We start from the raw sequence: 20928 nt of genomic DNA, 5'->3' as shown, positions 1-20928 counted from the left end.
GAGCTTCCCAAAGATTATGCTAAGCAGAGAGACTTTTCTCAAAGAATATTCTGTGTATGTAGTATTGATGTTGAACTTTATCAAAATCAATTACAATAATAAACACAGTGCAACATCCAACTATGTATTGAGACTGTTAACACTATCAGGTGGAAAATGACAAATACTACAAACACCAGTTGAACCTGGGATTCGAACCAGTGAACCTGCAATCACCATCTGCATTGTAGGCGGGATGCTTAACCACTGGGCTACGGAGCCTCCCAAAGATTATGCTAAGCAGAGAGACTTTTCTCAAAGAATATTCTGTGTATGTAGTATTGATGTTGAACTTTATCAAAATCAATTACAATAATAAACACAGTGCAACATCCAACTATGTATTGAGACTGTTAACACTATCAGGTGGAAAATGACAAATACTACAAACACCAGTTGAACCTGGGATTTGAACCAGTGAACCTGCAATCACCATCTGCATTGTAGGCGGGATGCTTAACCACTGGGCTACGGAGCCTCCCAAAGATTATGCTAAGCAGAGAGACTTTTCTCAAAGAATATTCTGTGTATGTAGTATTGATGTTGAACTTTATCAAAATCAATTACAATAATAAACACAGTGCAACATCCAACTATGTATTGAGACTGTTAACACTACCAGGTGGAAAATGACAAATACTACAAACACCAGTTGAACCTGGGATTCGAACCAGTGAACCTGCAATCACCATCTGCATTGTAGGCGGGATGCTTAACCACTGGGCTACGGAGCCTCCCAAAGATTATGCTAAGCAGAGAGACTTTTCTCAAAGAATATTCTGTGTATGTAGTATTGATTTTGAACTTTATCAAAATCAATTACAATAATAAACACAGTGCAACATCCAACTATGTATTGAGACTGTTAACACTACCAGGTGTAAAATGACAAATACTACAAACACCAGTTGAACCTGGGATTTGAACCAGTGAACCTGCAATCACCATCTGCATTGTAGGCGGGATGCTTAACCACTGGGCTACGGAGCCTCCCAAAGATTATGCTAAGCAGAGAGACTTTTCTCAAAGAATATTCTGTGTATGTAGTATTGATGTTGAACTTTATCAAAATCAATTACAATAATAAACACAGTGCAACATCCAACTATGTATTGAGACTGTTAACACTATCAGGTGGAAAATGACAAATACTACAAACACCAGTTGAACCTGGGATTCGAACCAGTGAACCTGCAATCACCATCTGCATTGTAGGCGGGATGCTTAACCACTGGGCTACGGAGCCTCCCAAAGATTATGCTAAGCAGAGAGACTTTTCTCAAAGAATATTCTGTGTATGTAGTATTGATGTTGAACTTTATCAAAATCAATTACAATAATAAACACAGTGCAACATCCAACTATGTATTGAGACTGTTAACACTATCAGGTGGAAAATGACAAATACTACAAACACCAGTTGAACCTGGGATTTGAACCAGTGAACCTGCAATCACCATCTGCATTGTAGGCGGGATGCTTAACCACTGGGCTACGGAGCCTCCCAAAGATTATGCTAAGCAGAGAGACTTTTCTCAAAGAATATTCTGTGTATGTAGTATTGATGTTGAACTTTATCAAAATCAATTACAATAATAAACACAGTGCAACATCCAACTATGTATTGAGACTGTTAACACTATCAGGTGGAAAATGACAAATACTACAAACACCAGTTGAACCAGTGAACCTGCAATCACCATCTGCATTGTAGGCGGGATGCTTAACCACTGGGCTACGGAGCCTCCCAAAGATTATGCTAAGCAGAGAGACTTTTCTCAAAGAATATTCTGTGTATGTAGTATTGATGTTGAACTTTATCAAAATCAATTACAATAATAAACACAGTGCAACATCCAACTATGTATTGAGACTGTTAACACTACCAGGTGGAAAATGACAAATACTACAAACACCAGTTGAACCTGGGATTCGAACCAGTGAACCTGCAATCACCATCTGCATTGTAGGCGGGATGCTTAACCACTGGGCTACGGAGCCTCCCAAAGATTATGCTAAGCAGAGAGACTTTTCTCAAAGAATATTCTGTGTATGTAGTATTGATTTTGAACTTTATCAAAATCAATTACAATAATAAACACAGTGCAACATCCAACTATGTATTGAGACTGTTAACACTATCAGGTGGAAAATGACAAATACTACAAACACCAGTTGAACCTGGGATTCGAACCAGTGAACCTGCAATCACCATCTGCATTGTAGGCGGGATGCTTAACCACTGGGCTATGGAGCCTCTAAAGATTATGCTAAGCAGAGAGACTTTTCTCAAAGAATATTCTGTGTATGTAGTATTGATGTTGAACTTTATCAAAATCAATTACAATAATAAACACAGTGCAACATCCAACTATGTATTGAGACTGTTAACACTATCAGGTGGAAAATGACAAATACTACAAACACCAGTTGAACCTGGGATTTGAACCAGTGAACTTGCAATCACCATCTGCATTGTAGGCGGGATGCTTAACCACTGGGCTACGGAGCCTCCCAAAGATTATGCTAAGCAGAGAGACTTTTCTCAAAGAATATTCTGTGTATGTAGTATTGATGTTGAACTTTATCAAAATCAATTACAATAATAAACACAGTGCAACATCCAACTATGTATTGAGACTGTTAACACTACCAGGTGGAAAATGACAAATACTACAAACACCAGTTGAACCTGGGATTTGAACCAGTGAACCTGCAATCACCATCTGCATTGTAGGCGGGATGCTTAACCACTGGGCTACGGAGCCTCCCAAAGATTATGCTAAGCAGAGAGACTTTTCTCAAAGAATATTCTGTGTATGTAGTATTGATGTTGAACTTTATCAAAATCAATTACAATAATAAACACAGTGCAACATCCAACTATGTATTGAGACTGTTAACACTATCAGGTGGAAAATGACAAATACTACAAACACCAGTTGAACCTGGGATTTGAACCAGTGAACTTGCAATCACCATCTGCATTGTAGGCGGGATGCTTAACCACTGGGCTACGGAGCCTCCCAAAGATTATGCTAAGCAGAGAGACTTTTCTCAAAGAATATTCTGTGTATGTAGTATTGATGTTGAACTTTATCAAAATCAATTACAATAATAAACACAGTGCAACATCCAACTATGTATTGAGACTGTTAACACTACCAGGTGGAAAATGACAAATACTACAAACACCAGTTGAACCTGGGATTCGAACCAGTGAAACTGCAATCACCATCTGCATTGTAGGCGGGATGCTTAACCACTGGGCTATGGAGCCTCCCAAAGATTATGCTAAGCAGAGAGACTTTTCTCAAAGAATATCCTGTGTATGTAGTATTGATGTTGAACTTTATCAAAATCAATTACAATAATAAACACAGTGCAACATCCAACTATGTATTGAGACTGTTAACACTACCAGGTGGAAAATGACAAATACTACAAACACCAGTTGAACCTGGGATTCGAACCAGTGAACTTGCAATCACCATCTGCATTGTAGGCGGGATGCTTAACCACTGGGCTACGGAGCCTCCCAAAGATTATGCTAAGCAGAGAGACTTTTCTCAAAGAATATTCTGTGTATGTAGTATTGATGTTGAACTTTATCAAAATCAATTACAATAATAAACACAGTGCAACATCCAACTATGTATTGAGACTGTTAACACTACCAGGTGGAAAATGACAAATACTACAAACACCAGTTGAACCTGGGATTCGAACCAGTGAACCTGCAATCACCATCTGCATTGTAGGCGGGATGCTTAACCACTGGGCTACGGAGCCTCCCAAAGATTATGCTAAGCAGAGAGACTTTTCTCAAAGAATATTCTGTGTATGTAGTATTGATGTTGAACTTTATCAAAATCAATTACAATAATAAACACAGTGCAACATCCAACTATGTATTGAGACTGTTAACACTATCAGGTGGAAAATGACAAATACTACAAACACCAGTTGAACCTGGGATTTGAGCCAGTGAACCTGCAATCACCATCTGCATTGTAGGCGGGATGCTTAACCACTGGGCTACGGAGCCTCCCAAAGATTATGCTAAGCAGAGAGACTTTTCTCAAAGAATATTCTGTGTATGTAGTATTGATGTTGAACTTTATCAAAATCAATTACAATAATAAACACAGTGCAACATCCAACTATGTATTGAGACTGTTAACACTACCAGGTGGAAAATGACAAATACTACAAACACCAGTTGAACCTGGGATTTGAACCAGTGAACCTGCAATCACCATCTGCATTGTAGGCGGGATGCTTAACCACTGGGCTACGGAGCCTCCCAAAGATTATGCTAAGCAGAGAGACTTTTCTCAAAGAATATTCTGTGTATGTAGTATTGATGTTGAACTTTATCAAAATCAATTACAATAATAAACACAGTGCAACATCCAACTATGTATTGAGACTGTTAACACTACCAGGTGGAAAATGACAAATACTACAAACACCAGTTGAACCTGGGATTCGAACCAGTGAACCTGCAATCACCATCTGCATTGTAGGCGGGATGCTTAACCACTGGGCTACGGAGCCTCCCAAAGATTATGCTAAGCAGAGAGACTTTTCTCAAAGAATATTCTGTGTATGTAGTATTGATATTGAACTTTATCAAAATCAATTACAATAATAAACACAGTGCAACATCCAACTATGTATTGAGACTGTTAACACTATCAGGTGGAAAATGACAAATACTACAAACACCAGTTGAACCTGGGATTCGAACCAGTGAACCTGCAATCACCATCTGCATTGTAGGCGGGATGCTTAACCACTGGGCTATGGAGCCTCTAAAGATTATGCTAAGCAGAGAGACTTTTCTCAAAGAATATTCTGTGTATGTAGTATTGATGTTGAACTTTATCAAAATCAATTACAATAATAAACACAGTGCAACATCCAACTATGTATTGAGACTGTTAACACTACCAGGTGGAAAATGACAAATACTACAAACACCAGTTGAACCTGGGATTTGAACCAGTGAACCTGCAATCACCATCTGCATTGTAGGCGGGATGCTTAACCACTGGGCTACGGAGCCTCCCAAAGATTATGCTAAGCAGAGAGACTTTTCTCAAAGAATATTCTGTGTATGTAGTATTGATGTTGAACTTTATCAAAATCAATTACAATAATAAACACAGTGCAACATCCAACTATGTATTGAGACTGTTAACACTATCAGGTGGAAAATGACAAATACTACAAACACCAGTTGAACCTGGGATTTGAACCAGTGAACTTGCAATCACCATCTGCATTGTAGGCGGGATGCTTAACCACTGGGCTACGGAGCCTCCCAAAGATTATGCTAAGCAGAGAGACTTTTCTCAAAGAATATTCTGTGTATGTAGTATTGATGTTGAACTTTATCAAAATCAATTACAATAATAAACACAGTGCAACATCCAACTATGTATTGAGACTGTTAACACTACCAGGTGGAAAATGACAAATACTACAAACACCAGTTGAACCTGGGATTCGAACCAGTGAAACTGCAATCACCATCTGCATTGTAGGCGGGATGCTTAACCACTGGGCTATGGAGCCTCCCAAAGATTATGCTAAGCAGAGAGACTTTTCTCAAAGAATATCCTGTGTATGTAGTATTGATGTTGAACTTTATCAAAATCAATTACAATAATAAACACAGTGCAACATCCAACTATGTATTGAGACTGTTAACACTACCAGGTGGAAAATGACAAATACTACAAACACCAGTTGAACCTGGGATTCGAACCAGTGAACTTGCAATCACCATCTGCATTGTAGGCGGGATGCTTAACCACTGGGCTACGGAGCCTCCCAAAGATTATGCTAAGCAGAGAGACTTTTCTCAAAGAATATTCTGTGTATGTAGTATTGATGTTGAACTTTATCAAAATCAATTACAATAATAAACACAGTGCAACATCCAACTATGTATTGAGACTGTTAACACTACCAGGTGGAAAATGACAAATACTACAAACACCAGTTGAACCTGGGATTCGAACCAGTGAACCTGCAATCACCATCTGCATTGTAGGCGGGATGCTTAACCACTGGGCTACGGAGCCTCCCAAAGATTATGCTAAGCAGAGAGACTTTTCTCAAAGAATATTCTGTGTATGTAGTATTGATGTTGAACTTTATCAAAATCAATTACAATAATAAACACAGTGCAACATCCAACTATGTATTGAGACTGTTAACACTACCAGGTGGAAAATGACAAATACTACAAACACCAGTTTAACCTGGGATTCGAACCAGTGAGCCTGCAATCACCATCTGCATTATAGGCGGGATGCTTAACCACTTGGCTATGGAGCCTCCCAAAGATTATGCTAAGCAGAGAGACTTTTCTCAAAGAATATTCTGTGTATGTAGTATTGATGTTGAACTTTATCAAAATCAATTACAATAATAAACAGTGCAACATCCAACTATGTATTGAGACTGTTAACACTACCAGGTGGAAAATGACAAATACTACAAACACCAGTTGAACCTGGGATTCGAACCAGTGAACTTGCAATCACCATCTGCATTGTAGGCGGGATGCTTAACCACTTGGCTATGGAGCCTCCCAAAGATTATGCTAAGCAGAGAGACTTTTCTCAAAGAATATTCTGTGTATGTAGTATTGATGTTGAACTTTATCAAAATCAATTACAATAATAAACACAGTGCAACATCCAACTATGTATTGAGACTGTTAACACTACCAGGTGGAAAATGACAAATACTACAAACACCAGTTGAACCTGGGATTCGAACCAGTGAACTTGCAATCACCATCTGCATTGTAGGCGGGATGCTTAACCACTGGGCTATGGAGCCTCTAAAGATTATGCTAAGCAGAGAGACTTTTCTCAAAGAATATTCTGTGTATGTAGTATTGATGTTGAACTTTATCAAAATCAATTACAATAATAAACACAGTGCAACATCCAACTATGTATTGAGACTGTTAACACTACCAGGTGGAAAATGACAAATACTACAAACACCAGTTTAACCTGGGATTCGAACCAGTGAGCCTGCAATCACCATCTGCATTATAGGCGGGATGCTTAACCACTTGGCTATGGAGCCTCCCAAAGATTATGCTAAGCAGAGAGACTTTTCTCAAAGAATATTCTGTGTATGTAGTATTGATGTTGAACTTTATCAAAATCAATTACAATAATAAACAGTGCAACATCCAACTATGTATTGAGACTGTTAACACTACCAGGTGGAAAATGACAAATACTACAAACACCAGTTGAACCTGGGATTCGAACCAGTGAACTTGCAATCACCATCTGCATTGTAGGCGGGATGCTTAACCACTTGGCTATGGAGCCTCCCAAAGATTATGCTAAGCAGAGAGACTTTTCTCAAAGAATATTCTGTGTATGTAGTATTGATGTTGAACTTTATCAAAATCAATTACAATAATAAACACAGTGCAACATCCAACTATGTATTGAGACTGTTAACACTACCAGGTGGAAAATGACAAATACTACAAACACCAGTTGAACCTGGGATTCGAACCAGTGAACTTGCAATCACCATCTGCATTGTAGGCGGGATGCTTAACCACTGGGCTATGGAGCCTCTAAAGATTATGCTAAGCAGAGAGACTTTTCTCAAAGAATATTCTGTGTATGTAGTATTGATGTTGAACTTTATCAAAATCAATTACAATAATAAACACAGTGCAACATCCAACTATGTATTGAGACTGTTAACACTACCAGGTGGAAAATGACAAATACTACAAACACCAGTTTAACCTGGGATTCGAACCAGTGAGCCTGCAATCACCATCTGCATTATAGGCGGGATGCTTAACCACTTGGCTATGGAGCCTCCCAAAGATTATGCTAAGCAGAGAGACTTTTCTCAAAGAATATTCTGTGTATGTAGTATTGATGTTGAACTTTATCAAAATCAATTACAATAATAAACAGTGCAACATCCAACTATGTATTGAGACTGTTAACACTACCAGGTGGAAAATGACAAATACTACAAACACCAGTTGAACCTGGGATTCGAACCAGTGAACTTGCAATCACCATCTGCATTGTAGGCGGGATGCTTAACCACTTGGCTATGGAGCCTCCCAAAGATTATGCTAAGCAGAGAGACTTTTCTCAAAGAATATTCTGTGTATGTAGTATTGATGTTGAACTTTATCAAAATCAATTACAATAATAAACACAGTGCAACATCCAACTATGTATTGAGACTGTTAACACTACCAGGTGGAAAATGACAAATACTACAAACACCAGTTGAACCTGGGATTCGAACCAGTGAACTTGCAATCACCATCTGCATTGTAGGCGGGATGCTTAACCACTGGGCTATGGAGCCTCTAAAGATTATGCTAAGCAGAGAGACTTTTCTCAAAGAATATTCTGTGTATGTAGTATTGATGTTGAACTTTATCAAAATCAATTACAATAATAAACACAGTGCAACATCCAACTATGTATTGAGACTGTTAACACTATCAGGTGGAAAATGACAAATACTACAAACACCAGTTGAACCTGGGATTTGAACCAGTGAACTTGCAATCACCATCTGCATTGTAGGCGGGATGCTTAACCACTGGGCTACGGAGCCTCCCAAAGATTATGCTAAGCAGAGAGACTTTTCTCAAAGAATATTCTGTGTATGTAGTATTGATGTTGAACTTTATCAAAATCAATTACAATAATAAACACAGTGCAACATCCAACTATGTATTGAGACTGTTAACACTACCAGGTGGAAAATGACAAATACTACAAACACCAGTTGAACCTGGGATTTGAACCAGTGAACCTGCAATCACCATCTGCATTGTAGGCGGGATGCTTAACCACTGGGCTACGGAGCCTCCCAAAGATTATGCTAAGCAGAGAGACTTTTCTCAAAGAATATTCTGTGTATGTAGTATTGATGTTGAACTTTATCAAAATCAATTACAATAATAAACACAGTGCAACATCCAACTATGTATTGAGACTGTTAACACTATCAGGTGGAAAATGACAAATACTACAAACACCAGTTGAACCTGGGATTTGAACCAGTGAACTTGCAATCACCATCTGCATTGTAGGCGGGATGCTTAACCACTGGGCTACGGAGCCTCCCAAAGATTATGCTAAGCAGAGAGACTTTTCTCAAAGAATATTCTGTGTATGTAGTATTGATGTTGAACTTTATCAAAATCAATTACAATAATAAACACAGTGCAACATCCAACTATGTATTGAGACTGTTAACACTACCAGGTGGAAAATGACAAATACTACAAACACCAGTTGAACCTGGGATTCGAACCAGTGAAACTGCAATCACCATCTGCATTGTAGGCGGGATGCTTAACCACTGGGCTATGGAGCCTCCCAAAGATTATGCTAAGCAGAGAGACTTTTCTCAAAGAATATCCTGTGTATGTAGTATTGATGTTGAACTTTATCAAAATCAATTACAATAATAAACACAGTGCAACATCCAACTATGTATTGAGACTGTTAACACTACCAGGTGGAAAATGACAAATACTACAAACACCAGTTGAACCTGGGATTCGAACCAGTGAACTTGCAATCACCATCTGCATTGTAGGCGGGATGCTTAACCACTGGGCTACGGAGCCTCCCAAAGATTATGCTAAGCAGAGAGACTTTTCTCAAAGAATATTCTGTGTATGTAGTATTGATGTTGAACTTTATCAAAATCAATTACACTAATAAACACAGTGCAACATCCAACTATGTATTGAGACTGTTAACACTACCAGGTGGAAAATGACAAATACTACAAACACCAGTTGAACCTGGGATTCGAACCAGTGAACCTGCAATCACCATCTGCATTGTAGGCGGGATGCTTAACCACTGGGCTACGGAGCCTCCCAAAGATTATGCTAAGCAGAGAGACTTTTCTCAAAGAATATTCTGTGTATGTAGTATTGATGTTGAACTTTATCAAAATCAATTACAATAATAAACACAGTGCAACATCCAACTATGTATTGAGACTGTTAACACTATCAGGTGGAAAATGACAAATACTACAAACACCAGTTGAACCTGGGATTTGAGCCAGTGAACCTGCAATCACCATCTGCATTGTAGGCGGGATGCTTAACCACTGGGCTACGGAGCCTCCCAAAGATTATGCTAAGCAGAGAGACTTTTCTCAAAGAATATTCTGTGTATGTAGTATTGATGTTGAACTTTATCAAAATCAATTACAATAATAAACACAGTGCAACATCCAACTATGTATTGAGACTGTTAACACTACCAGGTGGAAAATGACAAATACTACAAACACCAGTTGAACCTGGGATTTGAACCAGTGAACCTGCAATCACCATCTGCATTGTAGGCGGGATGCTTAACCACTTTGCTACGGAGCCTCCCAAAGATTATGCTAAGCAGAGAGACTTTTCTCAAAGAATATTCTGTGTATGTAGTATTGATGTTGAACTTTATCAAAATCAATTACAATAATAAACACAGTGCAACATCCAACTATGTATTGAGACTGTTAACACTACCAGGTGGAAAATGACAAATACTACAAACACCAGTTGAACCTGGGATTTGAACCAGTGACCCTGCAATCACCATCTGCATTGTAGGCGGGATGCTTAACCACTGGGCTACGGAGCCTCCCAAAGATTATGCTAAGCAGAGAGACTTTTCTCAAAGAATATTCTGTGTATGTAGTATTGATGTTAAACTTTATCAAAATCAATTACAATAATAAACACAGTGCAACATCCAACTATGTATTGAGACTTAACACTATCAGGTGGAAAATGACAAATACTACAAACACCAGTTGAACCTGGGATTCGAACCAGTGAACCTGCAATCACCATCTGCATTGTAGGCGGGATGCTTAACCACTGGGCTACGGAGCCTCCCAAAGATTATGCTAAGCAGAGAGACTTTTCTCAAAGAATATTCTGTGTATGTAGTATTGATGTTGAACTTTATCAAAATCAATTACAATAATAAACACAGTGCAACATCCAACTATGTATTGAGACTGTTAACACTATCAGGTGGAAAATGACAAATACTACAAACACCAGTTGAACCTGGGATTTGAACCAGTGAACCTGCAATCACCATCTGCATTGTAGGCGGGATGCTTAACCACTGGGCTACGGAGCCTCCCAAAGATTATGCTAAGCAGAGAGACTTTTCTCAAAGAATATTCTGTGTATGTAGTATTGATGTTGAACTTTATCAAAATCAATTACAATAATAAACACAGTGCAACATCCAACTATGTATTGAGACTGTTAACACTACCAGGTGGAAAATGACAAATACTACAAACACCAGTTGAACCTGGGATTTGAACCAGTGAACCTGCAATCACCATCTGCATTGTAGGCGGGATGCTTAACCACTGGGCTACGGAGCCTCCCAAAGATTATGCTAAGCAGAGAGACTTTTCTCAAAGAATATTCTGTGTATGTAGTATTGATGTTGAACTTTATCAAAATCAATTACAATAATAAACACAGTGCAACATCCAACTATGTATTGAGACTGTTAACACTATCAGGTGGAAAATGACAAATACTACAAACACCAGTTGAACCTGGGATTCGAACCAGTGAACCTGCAATCACCATCTGCATTGTAGGCGGGATGCTTAACCACTGGGCTACGGAGCCTCCCAAAGATTATGCTAAGCAGAGAGACTTTTCTCAAAGAATATTCTGTGTATGTAGTATTGATGTTGAACTTTATCAAAATCAATTACAATAATAAACACAGTGCAACATCCAACTATGTATTGAGACTGTTAACACTATCAGGTGGAAAATGACAAATACTACAAACACCAGTTGAACCTGGGATTCGAACCAGTGAACCTGCAATCACCATCTGCATTGTAGGCGGGATGCTTAACCACTGGGCTACGGAGCCTCCCAAAGATTATGCTAAGCAGAGAGACTTTTCTCAAAGAATATTCTGTGTATGTAGTATTGATGTTGAACTTTATCAAAATCAATTACAATAATAAACACAGTGCAACATCCAACTATGTATTGAGACTGTTAACACTATCAGGTGGAAAATGACAAATACTACAAACACCAGTTGAACCTGGGATTTGAACCAGTGAACCTGCAATCACCATCTGCATTGTAGGCGGGATGCTTAACCACTGGGCTACGGAGCTTCCCAAAGATTATGCTAAGCAGAGAGACTTTTCTCAAAGAATATTCTGTGTATGTAGTATTGATGTTGAACTTTATCAAAATCAATTACAATAATAAACACAGTGCAACATCCAACTATGTATTGAGACTGTTAACACTATCAGGTGGAAAATGACAAATACTACAAACACCAGTTGAACCTGGGATTCGAACCAGTGAACCTGCAATCACCATCTGCATTGTAGGCGGGATGCTTAACCACTGGGCTACGGAGCCTCCCAAAGATTATGCTAAGCAGAGAGACTTTTCTCAAAGAATATTCTGTGTATGTAGTATTGATGTTGAACTTTATCAAAATCAATTACAATAATAAACACAGTGCAACATCCAACTATGTATTGAGACTGTTAACACTATCAGGTGGAAAATGACAAATACTACAAACACCAGTTGAACCTGGGATTTGAACCAGTGAACCTGCAATCACCATCTGCATTGTAGGCGGGATGCTTAACCACTGGGCTACGGAGCCTCCCAAAGATTATGCTAAGCAGAGAGACTTTTCTCAAAGAATATTCTGTGTATGTAGTATTGATGTTGAACTTTATCAAAATCAATTACAATAATAAACACAGTGCAACATCCAACTATGTATTGAGACTGTTAACACTACCAGGTGGAAAATGACAAATACTACAAACACCAGTTGAACCTGGGATTCGAACCAGTGAACCTGCAATCACCATCTGCATTGTAGGCGGGATGCTTAACCACTGGGCTACGGAGCCTCCCAAAGATTATGCTAAGCAGAGAGACTTTTCTCAAAGAATATTCTGTGTATGTAGTATTGATTTTGAACTTTATCAAAATCAATTACAATAATAAACACAGTGCAACATCCAACTATGTATTGAGACTGTTAACACTACCAGGTGTAAAATGACAAATACTACAAACACCAGTTAAACCTGGGATTTGAACCAGTGAACCTGCAATCACCATCTGCATTGTAGGCGGGATGCTTAACCACTGGGCTACGGAGCCTCCCAAAGATTATGCTAAGCAGAGAGACTTTTCTCAAAGAATATTCTGTGTATGTAGTATTGATGTTGAACTTTATCAAAATCAATTACAATAATAAACACAGTGCAACATCCAACTATGTATTGAGACTGTTAACACTATCAGGTGGAAAATGACAAATACTACAAACACCAGTTGAACCTGGGATTCGAACCAGTGAACCTGCAATCACCATCTGCATTGTAGGCGGGATGCTTAACCACTGGGCTACGGAGCCTCCCAAAGATTATGCTAAGCAGAGAGACTTTTCTCAAAGAATATTCTGTGTATGTAGTATTGATGTTGAACTTTATCAAAATCAATTACAATAATAAACACAGTGCAACATCCAACTATGTATTGAGACTGTTAACACTATCAGGTGGAAAATGACAAATACTACAAACACCAGTTGAACCTGGGATTTGAACCAGTGAACCTGCAATCACCATCTGCATTGTAGGCGGGATGCTTAACCACTGGGCTACGGAGCCTCCCAAAGATTATGCTAAGCAGAGAGACTTTTCTCAAAGAATATTCTGTGTATGTAGTATTGATGTTGAACTTTATCAAAATCAATTACAATAATAAACACAGTGCAACATCCAACTATGTATTGAGACTGTTAACACTATCAGGTGGAAAATGACAAATACTACAAACACCAGTTGAACCTGGGATTTGAACCAGTGAACCTGCAATCACCATCTGCATTGTAGGCGGGATGCTTAACCACTGGGCTACGGAGCCTCCCAAAGATTATGCTAAGCAGAGAGACTTTTCTCAAAGAATATTCTGTGTATGTAGTATTGATGTTGAACTTTATCAAAATCAATTACAATAATAAACACAGTGCAACATCCAACTATGTATTGAGACTGTTAACACTACCAGGTGGAAAATGACAAATACTACAAACACCAGTTGAACCTGGGATTCGAACCAGTGAACCTGCAATCACCATCTGCATTGTAGGCGGGATGCTTAACCACTGGGCTACGGAGCCTCCCAAAGATTATGCTAAGCAGAGAGACTTTTCTCAAAGAATATTCTGTGTATGTAGTATTGATTTTGAACTTTATCAAAATCAATTACAATAATAAACACAGTGCAACATCCAACTATGTATTGAGACTGTTAACACTATCAGGTGGAAAATGACAAATACTACAAACACCAGTTGAACCTGGGATTCGAACCAGTGAACCTGCAATCACCATCTGCATTGTAGGCGGGATGCTTAACCACTGGGCTATGGAGCCTCTAAAGATTATGCTAAGCAGAGAGACTTTTCTCAAAGAATATTCTGTGTATGTAGTATTGATGTTGAACTTTATCAAAATCAATTACAATAATAAACACAGTGCAACATCCAACTATGTATTGAGACTGTTAACACTATCAGGTGGAAAATGACAAATACTACAAACACCAGTTGAACCTGGGATTTGAACCAGTGAACTTGCAATCACCATCTGCATTGTAGGCGGGATGCTTAACCACTGGGCTACGGAGCCTCCCAAAGATTATGCTAAGCAGAGAGACTTTTCTCAAAGAATATTCTGTGTATGTAGTATTGATGTTGAACTTTATCAAAATCAATTACAATAATAAACACAGTGCAACATCCAACTATGTATTGAGACTGTTAACACTACCAGGTGGAAAATGACAAATACTACAAACACCAGTTGAACCTGGGATTTGAACCAGTGAACCTGCAATCACCATCTGCATTGTAGGCGGGATGCTTAACCACTGGGCTACGGAGCCTCCCAAAGATTATGCTAAGCAGAGAGACTTTTCTCAAAGAATATTCTGTGTATGTAGTATTGATGTTGAACTTTATCAAAATCAATTACAATAATAAACACAGTGCAACATCCAACTATGTATTGAGACTGTTAACACTATCAGGTGGAAAATGACAAATACTACAAACACCAGTTGAACCTGGGATTTGAACCAGTGAACTTGCAATCACCATCTGCATTGTAGGCGGGATGCTTAACCACTGGGCTACGGAGCCTCCCAAAGATTATGCTAAGCAGAGAGACTTTTCTCAAAGAATATTCTGTGTATGTAGTATTGATGTTGAACTTTATCAAAATCAATTACAATAATAAACACAGTGCAACATCCAACTATGTATTGAGACTGTTAACACTACCAGGTGGAAAATGACAAATACTACAAACACCAGTTGAACCTGGGATTCGAACCAGTGAAACTGCAATCACCATCTGCATTGTAGGCGGGATGCTTAACCACTGGGCTATGGAGCCTCCCAAAGATTATGCTAAGCAGAGAGACTTTTCTCAAAGAATATCCTGTGTATGTAGTATTGATGTTGAACTTTATCAAAATCAATTACAATAATAAACACAGTGCAACATCCAACTATGTATTGAGACTGTTAACACTACCAGGTGGAAAATGACAAATACTACAAACACCAGTTGAACCTGGGATTCGAACCAGTGAACTTGCAATCACCATCTGCATTGTAGGCGGGATGCTTAACCACTGGGCTACGGAGCCTCCCAAAGATTATGCTAAGCAGAGAGACTTTTCTCAAAGAATATTCTGTGTATGTAGTATTGATGTTGAACTTTATCAAAATCAATTACAATAATAAACACAGTGCAACATCCAACTATGTATTGAGACTGTTAACACTACCAGGTGGAAAATGACAAATACTACAAACACCAGTTGAACCTGGGATTCGAACCAGTGAACCTGCAATCACCATCTGCATTGTAGGCGGGATGCTTAACCACTGGGCTACGGAGCCTCCCAAAGATTATGCTAAGCAGAGAGACTTTTCTCAAAGAATATTCTGTGTATGTAGTATTGATGTTGAACTTTATCAAAATCAATTACAATAATAAACACAGTGCAACATCCAACTATGTATTGAGACTGTTAACACTATCAGGTGGAAAATGACAAATACTACAAACACCAGTTGAACCTGGGATTTGAGCCAGTGAACCTGCAATCACCATCTGCATTGTAGGCGGGATGCTTAACCACTGGGCTACGGAGCCTCCCAAAGATTATGCTAAGCAGAGAGACTTTTCTCAAAGAATATTCTGTGTATGTAGTATTGATGTTGAACTTTATCAAAATCAATTACAATAATAAACACAGTGCAACATCCAACTATGTATTGAGACTGTTAACACTACCAGGTGGAAAATGACAAATACTACAAACACCAGTTGAACCTGGGATTTGAACCAGTGAACCTGCAATCACCATCTGCATTGTAGGCGGGATGCTTAACCACTGGGCTACGGAGCCTCCCAAAGATTATGCTAAGCAGAGAGACTTTTCTCAAAGAATATTCTGTGTATGTAGTATTGATGTTGAACTTTATCAAAATCAATTACAATAATAAACACAGTGCAACATCCAACTATGTATTGAGACTGTTAACACTATCAGGTGGAAAATGACAAATACTACAAACACCAGTTGAACCTGGGATTTGAGCCAGTGAACCTGCAATCACCATCTGCATTGTAGGCGGGATGCTTAACCACTGGGCTACGGAGCCTCCCAAAGATTATGCTAAGCAGAGAGACTTTTCTCAAAGAATATTCTGTGTATGTAGTATTGATGTTGAACTTTATCAAAATCAATTACAATAATAAACACAGTGCAACATCCAACTATGTATTGAGACTGTTAACACTACCAGGTGGAAAATGACAAATACTACAAACACCAGTTGAACCTGGGATTTGAACCAGTGAACCTGCAATCACCATCTGCATTGTAGGCGGGATGCTTAACCACTGGGCTACGGAGCCTCCCAAAGATTATGATAAGCAGAGAGACTTTTCTCAAAGAATATTCTGTGTATGTAGTATTGATGTTGAACTTTATCAAAATCAATTACAATAATAAACACAGTGCAACATCCAACTATGTATTGAGACTGTTAACACTACCAGGTGGAAAATGACAAATACTACAAACACCAGTTGAACCTGGGATTTGAACCAGTGAACCTGCAATCACCATCTGCATTGTAGGCGGGATGCTTAACCACTGGGCTACGGAGCCTCCCAAAGATTATGCTAAGCAGAGAGACTTTTCTCAAAGAATATTCTGTGTATGTAGTATTGATGTTAAACTTTATCAAAATCAATTACAATAATAAACACAGTGCAACATCCAACTATGTATTGAGACTTAACACTATCAGGTGGAAAATGACAAATACTACAAACACCAGTTGAACCTGGGATTCGAACCAGTGAACCTGCAATCACCATCTGCATTGTAGGCGGGATGCTTAACCACTGGGCTACGGAGCCTCCCAAAGATTATGCTAAGCAGAGAGACTTTTCTCAAAGAATATTCTGTGTATGTAGTATTGATGTTGAACTTTATCAAAATCAATTACAATAATAAACACAGTGCAACATCCAACTATGTATTAAGACTGTTAACACTATCAGGTGGAAAATGACAAATACTACAAACACCAGTTGAACCTGGGATTTGAACCAGTGAACCTGCAATCACCATCTGCATTGTAGGCGGGATGCTTAACCACTGGGCTACGGAGCCTCCCAAAGATTATGCTAAGCAGAGAGACTTTTCTCAAAGAATATTCTGTGTATGTAGTATTGATGTTGAACTTTATCAAAATCAATTACAATAATAAACACAGTGCAACATCCAACTATGTATTGAGACTGTTAACACTACCAGGTGGAAAATGACAAATACTACAAACACCAGTTGAACCTGGGATTTGAACCAGTGAACCTGCAATCACCATCTGCATTGTAGGCGGGATGCTTAACCACTGGGCTACGGAGCCTCCCAAAGATTATGCTAAGCAGAGAGACTTTTCTCAAAGAATATTCTGTGTATGTAGTATTGATGTTGAACTTTATCAAAATCAATTACAATAATAAACACAGTGCAACATCCAACTATGTATTGAGACTGTTAACACTATCAGGTGGAAAATGACAAATACTACAAACACCAGTTGAACCTGGGATTCGAACCAGTGAACCTGCAATCACCATCTGCATTGTAGGCGGGATGCTTAACCACTGGGCTACGGAGCCTCCCAAAGATTATGCTAAGCAGAGAGACTTTTCTCAAAGAATATTCTGTGTATGTAGTATTGATGTTGAACTTTATCAAAATCAATTACAATAATAAACACAGTGCAACATCCAACTATGTATTGAGACTGTTAACACTATCAGGTGGAAAATGACAAATACTACAAACACCAGTTGAACCTGGGATTTGAACCAGTGAACCTGCAATCACCATCTGCATTGTAGGCGGGATGCTTAACCACTGGGCTACGGAGCCTCCCAAAGATTATGCTAAGCAGAGAGACTTTTCTCAAAGAATATTCTGTGTATGTAGTATTGATGTTGAACTTTATCAAAATCAATTACAATAATAAACACAGTGCAACATCCAACTATGTATTGAGACTGTTAACACTACCAGGTGGAAAATGACAAATACTACAAACACCAGTTGAACCTGGGATTCGAACCAGTGAACCTGCAATCACCATCTGCATTGTAGGCGGGATGCTTAACCACTGGGCTACGGAGCCTCCCAAAGATTATGCTAAGCAGAGAGACTTTTCTCAAAGAATATTCTGTGTATGTAGTATTGATTTTGAACTTTATCAAAATCAATTACAATAATAAACACAGTGCAACATCCAACTATGTATTGAGACTGTTAACACTATCAGGTGGAAAATGACAAATACTACAAACACCAGTTGAACCTGGGATTCGAACCAGTGAACCTGCAATCACCATCTGCATTGTAGGCGGGATGCTTAACCACTGGGCTATGGAGCCTCTAAAGATTATGCTAAGCAGAGAGACTTTTCTCAAAGAATATTCTGTGTATGTAGTATTGATGTTGAACTTTATCAAAATCAATTACAATAATAAACACAGTGCAACATCCAACTATGTATTGAGACTGTTAACACTATCAGGTGGAAAATGACAAATACTACAAACACCAGTTGATCCTGGGATTTGAACCAGTGAACTTGCAATCACCATCTGCATTGTAGGCGGGATGCTTAACCACTGGGCTACGGAGCCTCCCAAAGATTATGCTAAGCAGAGAGACTTTTCTCAAAGAATATTCTGTGTATGTAGTATTGATGTTGAACTTTATCAAAATCAATTACAATAATAAACACAGTGCAACATCCAACTATGTATTGAGACTGTTAACACTACCAGGTGGAAAATGACAAATACTACAAACACCAGTTGAACCTGGGATTTGAACCAGTGAACCTGCAATCACCATCTGCATTGTAGGCGGGATGCTTAACCACTGGGCTACGGAGCCTCCCAAAGATTATGCTAAGCAGAGAGACTTTTCTCAAAGAATATTCTGTGTATGTAGTATTGATGTTGAACTTTATCAAAATCAATTACAATAATAAACACAGTGCAACATCCAACTATGTATTGAGACTGTTAACACTATCAGGTGGAAAATGACAAATACTACAAACACCAGTTGAACCTGGGATTTGAACCAGTGAACTTGCAATCACCATCTGCATTGTAGGCGGGATGCTTAACCACTGGGCTACGGAGCCTCCCAAAGATTATGCTAAGCAGAGAGACTTTTCTCAAAGAATATTCTGTGTATGTAGTATTGATGTTGAACTTTATCAAAATCAATTACAATAATAAACACAGTGCAACATCCAACTATGTATTGAGACTGTTAACACTACCAGGTGGAAAATGACAAATACTACAAACACCAGTTGAACCTGGTATTTGAACCAGTGAACTTGCAATCACCATCTGCATTGTAGGCGGGATGCTTAACCACTGGGCTACGGAGCCTCCCAAAGATTATGCTAAGCAGAGAGACTTTTCTCAAAGAATATTCTGTGTATGTAGTATTGATGTTGAACTTTATCAAAATCAATTACAATAATAAACACAGTGCAACATCCAACTATGTATTGAGACTGTTAACACTACCAGGTGGAAAATGACAAATACTACAAACACCAGTTGAACCTGGGATTCGAACCAGTGAAACTGCAATCACCATCTGCATTGTAGGCGGGATGCTTAACCACTGGGCTATGGAGCCTCCCAAAGATTATGCTAAGCAGAGAGACTTTTCTCAAAGAATATCCTGTGTATGTAGTATTGATGTTGAACTTTATCAAAATCAATTACAATAATAAACACAGTGCAACATCCAACTATGTATTGAGACTGTTAACACTACCAGGTGGAAAATGACAAATACTACAAACACCAGTTGAACCTGGGATTCGAACCAGTGAACTTGCAATCACCATCTGCATTGTAGGCGGGATGCTTAACCACTGGGCTACGGAGCCTCCCAAAGATTATGCTAAGCAGAGAGACTTTTCTCAAAGAATATTCTGTGTATGTAGTATTGATGTTGAACTTTATCAAAATCAATTACAATAATAAACACAGTGCAACATCCAACTATGTATTGAGACTGTTAACACTACCAGGTGGAAAATGACAAATACTACAAACACCAGTTGAACCTGGGATTCGAACCAGTGAACCTGCAATCACCATCTG

The sequence above is a fragment of the Pseudophryne corroboree genome, chromosome 7 (assembly GCF_028390025.1).
Source record: "Pseudophryne corroboree isolate aPseCor3 chromosome 7, aPseCor3.hap2, whole genome shotgun sequence".
Classification (NCBI taxonomy): Eukaryota; Metazoa; Chordata; class Amphibia; order Anura; family Myobatrachidae; genus Pseudophryne; species Pseudophryne corroboree.
This window is presented reverse-complemented; position numbering follows the sequence as displayed.